Raw genomic sequence first — 11625 nt, 5'->3', positions numbered from 1 at the left:
GATTTTTTTTTTAGCACAATACATTTCTATGAGGTTCCCACAACACCATACTAAAAGTCCTAAGAAATCCCTGTTGCGGAAATACGTCTAATTTGCATAAATCCATTATGGCGGCCAATTATATATCAATAGTGCCATATCTTTGCTCACAGATGACATATTTGGGTGATTTCTACTTTTAGAATGGGTATTTTGTGTACAAGGATGCATTTAGAATACTTTTAAACTTCCCTGGAACAAAATCTCATTTGCATAAATCCAATGTGGCCACCAAATATCAATATTTTGTGATGAAATTTATGACAGTCACTTCTTTGGCGAGTGTTTCATTGCAGGCATATTAATACCCTACTGAAGATGCCCATCAAGGTCATCATTTTAGTCATCAGTGAAATCTGGCAGCTGTGGGTTGGCACAACTTGTCCCACGGCATTCTCCACAAACAGCACTGCAATGCAGACTATACTTTCTGCAATGTGCACCTCTTTGTATGACAGTCTGTTTTACAGTTACAACAGATGACATCCAGTAGTTTTAATGGGGCTGCAAGCTGGTCATTTTGTATTGGCAAACATTGTCCATCCACCATGTGCCATCCCCACTCTTCCGGCTTCATATTGATGCTTCTTCCTTTCCACTCCATCACCTGATGTACAATATACACGGAGGCTGTGATACTTTGCAGCTGCTGAGGTTGGGGGTAGAGTTTGAGGTTCAACATGAGATGTGCTCTTGGAAACCTCACAAAATCACCTGCATCATAAAGTGTCCAGTCCTTGTTCTTTGGCACCACCATATAATGACACAAGTGCTTTTTCTCCTGCTGCAATAATGTCCTGTTTTGCCACACGTCCTTCTTGACTGAACACCTTAGCTTGCTGATGGAACAGGGCAACACTCTTGATCTTCCTTTCTGCTCAACCCTTTCCCAATCCAAACAGGCGAGAAGTTGTATCGCAACCAAGGATTGCATGGATAAATAACACATGGTCACAAACATCAGATCAGGACCAAGAAATTCCTCAGACTGCTTTATGCACCATATCCTGGTCTTTTTTGCTGATTGCCTGGGCTCTGGGACCAGGAACAAGTCATCTGCATCCAGTTCAGCATGATGCAGTAGGAGGATGAGCAAGGCCGTGTCATCCCCTATCAGGACAGTGTCTTTGCTTCTCGCAGATGCAACAGCTGTTTGGACAATGAGCACATCAGCATCATGCTTTGCATGATCTATATTACACCCAGCCCACTCTAGTTTGTCACTAAGATAAACAATAAATCACTGTTTGTCACATTTTTCAAGAATTCCTCCTTCTTGGACTTTATATCCATTCCACCAGTGAAGTTTACTGTCATTCCTGAACAAGCCCCTGTCCTTCTCATGTGCGTGGCATCTTTTGTTGTTGGACCATCTTGGTATCCATAAAAGAAAATGGTAGCAGCCCCATATTTATGTGTAACATATGTGACATAAAACTGACTGACACTCTCATATGTGGAACCTCTTGGCCATGGAAGATGATGAAGTAGCGCACCACCATCGACAATATACTGGACATTTCCAATTGGTTCTCGTTGATTCCCTTGCATGGTCTTCCAGAGAACATCGGCAAGGACAGCCTTATTGGCCTGCAGGGGAAGGAAGGAAGATTCAAACAATGCTGGGGGGTAACTACACAGTTCATATTTGAAGAGTGACTGTAGATCTTCACAGCGCTCCCCAATGGTTACCAGTCTCTGGAAGATCAATTGTGGATCTACCTTCACAGATTCTCCTTTGATCTTGACAGTTGATCTTGAATTAAGTGTCACTGCTCGATCACAGTTCCGGAAGGTGAACTCTTCTGCAGATTTCCCAACCATGGATGCTAGAATCCTTTCTCCAACTGTTCTTGATCTTTCAACGTTGACTCCTTCCTGGGCTGTCATGCCATTTGCAATGTTAAACAGGGACAGATCCCGTGCGAATGGATCTCTCTTCCTGAGATAGCTGATAAGATCAAGGGTGTCATTGACATCTCTTGCTTGTCTAGCTTTTGACAGGTCTTTGTGCTGGTCACTGGTTTCAAATGGGATGCCACTGAGCTTCTGCATAGCCTCGTTGATATTTGCACATGCTGGCATGGAAAGGACCCACACCAAACGCTGAGTTTCTGTCATTCCTTTTCCTCTTGTCAAGCCTCCATGTGTCTATACCTCTCATCAGCACTTGCTCAATTGTGAGATCCGTGGATAGTTCTGCCCAGTACCTATCACTGCGCCTCACCACATGGTATCCTTTCTCAAATTGCTGATGGACATCTGGATGACTTTCTGGCAGATTAAGCATCATTTGCAGGTATACATATACAGACTTTGCATAAAGCACGTGTCCTAGATGCATCCAATGAAATTTTTAAGTATTACAAGTGTATCCTTGGATCCAAAGATCTCATTATAGAAATCTAAATCACTAAAATACATCATCTGAGAACAAAGATTTGGCAAGATATTGATAATTGGCCGCCATATTGGATTTATGCAAATTAGACGTATTTCTGCAACAGGGATTTCTTAGGACTTTTAGTATGGTGTTGTGGGTCTCATAGAAATGCATTGCGCTAAAAAAATTCTGTTGCCATTTGTTCCCGATCAAGTGAAAAAATGGGCGAGATTGCCTGGACTACAGGTGCAGATACCCATCATTTCCAACATCCACCTAAGGTGTTAAAGCCGAATGAGGAATGTTAAAGTTCACCAAAATATTCAGCCAGGGAGTACATCATGGTATTTTAAATAAATAAACAAAGCTTCCACAACCAAGTTATGATCATGTTTTTAAAAGTTACAATAAATGTAAAACATTCATCATAGCAACCCAGCAGGCACACAACGTTGTTGCCAGTTCTATCCTGACGTCAGAATTGGGTCAGTGGGAAGTTGTTTTTGCAACACCTATGACGTCGGTTTTCAACGTTGTGACAACATTGAAATCTGACGTCGTTGCAGCGTCGTGTTCTGGTTGTACCTGACGTCAGAATTGGGTCAGTGGGAAGTTGTATTTGCAACACCCATGACGTCAGATTTCAACGTTGTCACAACATTGAAGCATGACGTTAGTTTTCAACTTTATCACAACGTTCATAAAATGGAGTTTTTGTTTTTACCCTTTTGTTTGCACGCCAAAGAAACGAACATTGCAGTGCATGACACCCTTCAGCTTCCAGCTTGATGGAGCCCTCGATCCGTAGGTCTGGGGCCAGCGGAGCACCGCTGTTCTACCGGTGCCATTATCAAAACATTGAAGTTGTATTGCAACATCATTACATTGCACAGTAACACATAATGACCACAACTTGAAAACAACTGTAATTCATAATCATTTATTATCACGTATCACGCAAAGCATGATTGCGGCAAAAATATACAAGCAGTATTAACAATAATAATATCTTTATTCGTACCAAAAAAGCACACTCAAATACAAACGTACAATAAATAAAAGTAGATACCATTGCAATTGAGAAACATATCCTAAAAATTGGGAATAAAAAGAAATACCACATGGGTAAAAGTCGTAAATACTGTTATGGCTGTGGAAATTTGCAAACCACCATTCAGGGCCCGTAGGTGAGATAACTCTAAGTACATGTGTAGTTAGCCCCAAACCCGTTGTTTAGAGGGAATTTATGTGATTTATTCGGGCTGCGACGCTTCGAGATAGCCGTTTTTCTGTTCCATCTTTATTTTGAACCAACCACGTCTCAACCGCCATAACCATCAAACCACCACCAAAAACCCTCCACCACCCTCACCTCTCTCCTTCTACGGCCATTCCCGCGCCACCTGTGAACACTGAGCATCGGGCTGTCTTGGGCTCGTTCAAGATACGCACCGAGCCGCGAGTGCAAATAGCGGCCTTTCCGAGGGAGAATTCGGATCAAGAACGCTACACGCCCACTTCTGATCCGTCCAATTAGCAAGCGTGGAGCGGCTTGGCTTCGCCTCCAGGCGCGTCTGTGTGAAATCCATATATGCAAATTCTAGGATCAGGGGAGGTTCACACCCACTTTTCCTCTGTGCAATTGGCGAGCGTGGCTCCGCCCCCGAGGTCATTTTGATCCGGAAATTTGCATATTGTTTCTCCTGCCGGCCTATAAAATGGCGAGCACCAGGCGAATCGTGGCAGAGTCAGTTTTTGGTTGGAAGAGCAGAGTGTGGCAGCAGCAGAGTGTGGCAGCAGCAGAGTGTGGCAGAGAGTGGAGTCGGGTGGCGAAGGCATCGAGTTGGGTTCTGCAGTCGGCTGAGGAGAGTTGTGGGAAGAGGCCAAGGAGCTCGGGTCCGAGGGGAGAAGAACGGCGGTCGGTGACGAGGTCGTGGTGGGAGATCACTCGTCGCGGGACCCAAGCCAGCCAGCCATTCTCCCTCCCCCAGAGCATCAACAATTCCCCCTTTTCCCCCACGCTGAGATAGTGCAACAAGGGGGCCCGTTCCCACCCCACTCCAAACGTCATGCCAACGAAACCCGTCAAGGAGCACGGAGTCGGGGCACAGCCACGCGGCCACATCTGCGGCTCGTCCGCCAACGCGTCACGAGGACGCGGGTTGGACCCACCCGGTCTCGCGGACCTGGCCGCTCCTTCAGGTCCCACGCACATATTGGCCTACAGGCCCATCTGCCCCCTTGTCTATGAGGGTGGCTTCTTTCCTTTGCTTTTGAGTAAATGTGTGTTGGCGCCGTGTCTTGTAAAGTAGAACTCTATAAGTGTTGCCGTGTGTACGCGTATTCGGTAGTAACTCTGCGTCGTTGTTTCTTTTGTTTTACTGCTATAGGTGCATTTTGACTGTTTGGCTGTATATGTGTGCTTTCCGTGTGTTGGGTAATAAATGTGCATTGTGTGAACTGTTTTCCCGTTTCGCTTCGTCTTTTCTTTATTGACCCTCCATCCTGCTTCACGTAAAGGGTTCGTAGTGGGCTTAATACGCCCGATAATTAATTGGAACCGTCGAGGCCGACGATAACACCGCTCGGTTATCCCGATAACACGGAACGGACCGCTTAAGCGGTTCGTGTCCAGAGTCGGCCTGCGGCAAGGTACGATCGCCCGGTCGACCATCCGCGCAGGTACTTAGGTAGATCGAATTTGGCGAGCAACCCTATCCTGCGCGGGTGGGCAATTGGCAGGGTCATAGTGGGGTTAAACCCCCACACATGACGAGCTCCCGGCGTTGTTCCGAGAGGGTCACGACAGAATTGTCCGTTCCGGTGGGCAAGGCGGCCGCCATTCGAGTCGAGCGGCCGATCGCACGCCGGCCGGCGCGAATTCGCAATAATACCTTTTTGACAAACTCACTTTGTGCAAAGCACAGTTAACAATTCAAATTCAGAAAGTTCTGCTCCAGAGAGGAACTGTGGATCTTCTTCTCTCTCAAATATAATTGACTGCACAACGGCACCTTTAAGTACAATAACAACATCATCATGCAGTGTTAGTAAAACTGCTGATAATTCTATGCTTGCGTACATTATGGGCATGAAAGGTATTGACCGATAACTTACATTTATATAAAATGTAATTAAAAGTTTTAGCAACTGATGACATACTACCTATTGTTACAAGATTCATAATTAAGCAACCTCAGGTTAGAATTATGAGAAGACGAAGAAGCACGTATCAATTTTGCTCTACGACATAATAGTTGACATTCACTCGGTAGAAATTCAGCAATGACTGGTAAAAGAGTACAATATGGGTCCCACTTGGGAAGTCAAACACCTTTCTGATAGAATTTCTCCATGATATATATATAATTTAGAAATATTTTTACTTGTTATGTCCCACAGCGGGCATCAATAGAATGAGATGCATAAAGACAAACTTAAACAGATGATACTTGACATGATATGAACAGTGCATAAAATTATATAAAACTAAATTACAATCAGGCAAATCAATGAGACCAAATATATATATATATATATATATATATATATATATATATATATATATATATATATATATATATATATATATATATATATATATATATATCTGTGTGTATTCATACAAAGAAAATATATAAATCTAACATCATTAAGTATTAAAACACAATTTTGAATGCATCTCACATAAATAATTCCAAAGCACAAAAAAATGAATTTGTCGGGTGTTTTCAATCTTAATTTCACAAGAAAATAAAATAACTTCATTCTGCATAAAAGTACATGTAAATATTTTCACAATGTAAACTTTGGCTGAGTTTCCAACATACAACGTTACAATTAACTATGCTGCAAATTCTTAATAATCAAGGACGTGGATGGCTGGCACAGCGTGTTGCTGTTACTCGTTATTATTACACTAGTACATGTCCGTACGTGCGTGCCCGTACGTGCAAAAAAAAACAACAACTTTCAAACAAACACACAGGCCATTCCTTCGCCCTCGTAAATGACGACTGGATTGGGGCATTGTGTTTATCTATAAATCCGCATAAGAAATTGTTAGAATACACTGTCATCACAATCTGGAAGTCCGTACGTTGTAACCCGTAATGGAGAACGCGGCTGAGGATCTCTTCCCCATCGGCCACGCCTACGCAGTTGGTTTGGTAAATAAATGGCCATAACTTGGGAAGCACTTGTCCAATTAATATCAAACCTTGAAAAGGCACACACTCAGGTCCCCAGCAATATAGCTGGCAAGTTTCAATTAGATCGGACCAGTGGTTGTCGAGAAACAGCGGTCACACACACACACACACACACACACACACACACACACACACACACACACACACACACACACACACACACACACACACACACACACACACACACACACACACACACACACACACACACACACACACACACACACACACTGCTGGAATTATAGATAGATGAGGGCTTGTTCCTGTCCGCACCTCCACACCGATCAGGGGCATATTTCAAATGTTGTGATATGGCAGTGTCCACATCTGCCTCCGATGCTGTTGGTGGACTGGCCATGGTACTGTCTGAAAAATAATAAGAATTTCCACTTCGTATATATTTGGCTTTATGATCATCAAACAAGACTTGCAATGTCAATCAATCAATGTAGAGAAGCGTCAGGTGTTTCAGCAACTATAACCTGATAATGTACTGCCCGCCTTCTTACCCTCTCCATCACACATCCAGGTCAAGTGGAAATGCATCATAAACTCACCTTGATTACCCGTCCAAAGCTAGACTGAACAAAACTCCCTTCACTAATCTTTGAAACCGCTTCATCAAAATTTCCCTCAACCTCAAATTTCAAATCAGCTGCCCTCCACTACCTCATGATCTCTCCAATTTCTACCATGATCATTACTAAACCAGTTAGTGACCTTTCCACCTCCAACAACATTCACCTGCTTCTGTTCCTTGTCCCTGTGTTTCCCCTTTCCCCAACTAATTTGTAACCTCTTCTACCCTGTAAAATAAAAACATGTTCAGGTTCATTGAAAAGATAACTTCACCACAATAAATGAGAAAAGGCAGCTCACCTTAATGAAGAAGTTTGTTCCAGCAACACATTGTTGTTTAAAGTTGACTGCGACAAATTTATCAAACTTCTTGATTTTCTCTTCAACTTCCATCTTTAACTGCACCGATAAAGACAGGGGTCACGGATCAACTACAACCACATCAGTATACCACAACACATTATAAAGTAGAACGACATCCGACGGCATCGCCAGATATGCCTCTGCCCACATTATTACATCATTTTATATACTTGTACTAAGTTTGATTTAAATCCCTGAACCCAGATTTAAAGTATTAAATAATTCTTGCTGCCAGCCCATGCGTTCAATCAGGTTGAAATTTTAAACGCATATTCCACATGTCTACTCATTCATAAATGTGACGATTCACATTGATTGATGAAGCAGTTCAAGAGAAAGATTTTTAAAAAGAATTTCATTTAAACCAATATGGCTGCCAGACCATGTGACCCATTAATTATTCTTGAATACCCTGGCATCCCCAAGGCTTGGGGAAAATGTAAGTGAAGTTTCCCCTCGATCTGTCAAGCCGTTCTGCAGAAGAATATTTTAAAATGTTTATTCTTCAAAAAAAATCAGAGCTGCCAAACCATGTGACCTATGATGTCATAGGTGAAGAACTTTTGGTTCTTCATGGATAGGTGATCATATCTGTGAAGTTTCACCTCAATCTGTTCAGCCATTATGGAGAAGATTTTTGAAAGTTTTACGTTAAAAACGACACGGCTGCCAAACCACGTGACCGATGACGTCATCATTTTTTGAGTCCTCGATGACCCTCAAAAATTTTCAGACTGATCGGATAAAGGGTTTGACATGAAATTATGATGTCATAAGGAATCATCAAAAAAAAATATCACACTTGTTTCCTATGGGGAGGGAGGACTTCACATGTGCCAAGTTTCAATTTTTTCAATGGAGTAGTTTCGGAGACACAGAGGTCCAAAGTTTTTCCTTTTTTCTAAGATGGCTGCCACATCACATGACAAGGGAAATATTAAAAAATTCTATTTCGGAAACCACTACAGCCATAAGCTGCAAAACTTTGCCGTTGTGATTCACTGCCCTGGCTCCATGTAACACATGTTTCATATTGATCTGTTAAGCGGTTTTTGGAGAAAAAGGTTTTTACATTTTCGGTTTTCAAACTAACATGGCTGCCAAACCACGTGCCCAGTGGCATTGAAAATTTGGACTCTGCCTAAGATTTGGTGGAGGATCACGCGTGAAGTTTTGTTTTGATCGGATAAGGTTAGTTTTTCTGTCCAATATGGCTGCCACACCAAGTGACCTACGATGTCATCATTTCCACACTCTGTGTATGTACGTGGTTTGATGGTCGTGATAAATTTCGTTTTGATCGGATAAGCGGTTCCAGAGAAAACATAATTTAATATTTTTCTTCAATCCAACATGGTCGCCGAACCACGTGTCATCCCACTATCCCAAAGTCATGTGGAACATGTCTGTGAAGTTTCCCCTCAATCTGTCCAGCCGTTCTGGAGAAGAAGATTTTTGAAGATTTGAGGGTGAATCCAAGATGGCTGCCAGACTGTGACCTATGACGTCATTGTTATCAAACTTTATTCCGCATGGACAGTCGATCATTTGTGTGCAGTTTCACTTCGATCTGTAAGGCGGTTCTGGAGAAAAAGATTTTTCCTTTAATTTTTTAACAATATGGCTGCCAAACCACGTGAGAGGGGGGGTGGGGGTAGTGGGGAGGGTAAGGGGGTGTTCTGGACATGCGTTTGGTAAGGGCACTTGAGGGAAAGCCGGGGGGTAAAAAAAATGCTCAAAAAAAAAAAAGCTTTCATTTGTCCAATTCACACATTCTTTGACACCCCTACCTCTCCTTGACCTCTGGAGAGTTGTATGGTGGGGGAGGGGGTTTGGGAGGAGGATGGTATGAGGGGAGGGGAGAGAAGGCAGTGTGGAGGGGGTAGTCGGCTATGCTTACACATTGTAAGCAATAACGAACTGTGCTTCCACATTGTCTCGGCTCGCTCACCTGGATTTGATATCTCGTACATTTATTCTCATTTTTTTCATTTATGTATATTTTAATTTACGAAAGCTTTCCGATGGTTCTGTGATTTTTCCTCGCCGAAAGGCTTCAATGTCTATCGGCATGCAGAATTACGGTGTTTCCCCATTGTCTCGGGTCGCTCACCTGTATTTTTTTCATTAATTTATTTAAATTTATATATTTTTTTCATTTATGGATGCTTTCCAACAGTTCTGTGATCTTTTTTTTCCGGTGTATTGGCTTCGATGTCCATCAACATGCAAAATTTCGCCTTTCTACGTCACCCGGAAGGTACCGATCCTTAATATCTGTCAGTGAGTGAGTCAGTTAGATAGTGAGCCAGTGGTTAGAAAGAGCTTCATCTATTAGATACCAGCAAATACCACCTGTTGCTTCACCGATGGGAATACTGAGAGGGGGGGAAGGAGAGGGAAGGGTGGGGAAGAGAGGGGGGAGAGGACGTAGAGGGGAAAAGAGAGAGTGGATGGAGGAAGAGCGAAGAGGGAGGGAGAGTGAGGAGGGTGGAGGAAGGGAGGCAGTGAGAGGAAGGGAAGGCAGACGTGTGGTGGAGCATTAATTACGATTCATAGTGTCTCATAAAAATGATTCTGCATTGAATAACAATAAAGATGGAAACAAAATAACGTCTGAAATCCATCTTCTACTGGTCATACTATAAATACCACCCAAAGACAAGCACCTCCTGGACATGTCCGGAGATAAACATCGTCTGGCACCAAACACGGCCCAGACACGTCCAGAGCCAAGCCGTCCGGAGACAAACACTGCCCGGACACGTCCGGAGATAAACTCCCGTCCAGGCATAAATGTTGAGATCCAGGTGAACTCCATACTGATTGAAATCCACACTGATCTTAGATAGAGAAGAGTTTAATACACATCAAAATACAGATGCGCATATGGAGAGACAGGCCAGGCACAGTAGTCAGTCCAGCCCCGGCTCCGCTCTGAAAAGCTCAGCTTCAGCTCTTGTTTATATGCAGTTTTACTCTGACCCCTGCGTGACTGCTTGCGTGCAAATGTCAAGCAAGATTGATCTTGTTGTTCATCCATTTACTTTTTCAAGCTCCTGTGGTAATTATGAAAGTAAAGGGTCACCCCCTTTCCCAACTTATCTTCTCCCAGCTCAATGTCTTCTTTCACTCAGTGATCGCCACTTGCAGGTTGTTTACCCCTTCGGGCTGGGAGGCCCAGCTGGGTGACAATCCACAAGCAACCCTTTTGGCTGACAAAGCAATCTCTTTGACAGTGCAGAGATAAACAACAAGATTTATCCATTCCCTCTTCCCAAAGTGCAAAGATGTTAACAAAACACAGATGACATATTTCACTGAGTGATTGCCACTTGCAGGTTGTTTACCCCTTAGGGCTGGGAGGCCCAGCTGGGTGACAATCCACAAGCAACCCTTTTGGCTGACAAAGCTATCCCTTTGACAGTGCAGAGACAAACAAGATTAATCCATTCCCTCTTCCCAAAGTGCAAAGATGTTAACAAAACACTGATGACCCATTTCACTCGGTGATCACCACTTGCATGTTGTTTATCCCGTAGGGCTGGGAGGCTCGGCTGGATGACATTCCACAAGCAATCCTTTAGCTCGTCTCAAAAACAGATTATCTGTTCCAGTTTTCCCTTTGTACAACAGTGGAAAAACGCTGATGACTTATAAAACACATACAGTGTCCCCACATAAACACTGCCTGGACGCATTCAGAGACAAACACCGACCGGACGCGTCCGGAGACAAACACCGACCGGTAACGAACAGAGTATGATGTGGGACCAGCCCTCAAATGCAACGCCACATCTAACCTCGTTGTGGCAACAGACCACAAGGCAAAGGACATCGGTCCAATATTACAGCATTAAAATCAAAGAATAGACAATTGATTGGGTATGATTGTGAAACGCAATTGTGGCATTTGGAGAGAGAAGGATTCATGTGGGAAAGCAATTCTGGAATGATCACCAGACGGCGGTCTCCTTGGGCTAACCTGAGGCAACCCCTTCAGGTGGGTGCCTGGAATGTCCTATCCCGAAAAGAGGATGATCACATGTC

This window comes from Eptatretus burgeri, chromosome 15 (genome assembly GCF_056783735.1).
Source record: "Eptatretus burgeri isolate ZD-2024b chromosome 15, Ebu_testis_v1, whole genome shotgun sequence".
NCBI lineage: Eukaryota > Metazoa > Chordata > Myxini > Myxiniformes > Myxinidae > Eptatretus > Eptatretus burgeri.
This window is presented reverse-complemented; position numbering follows the sequence as displayed.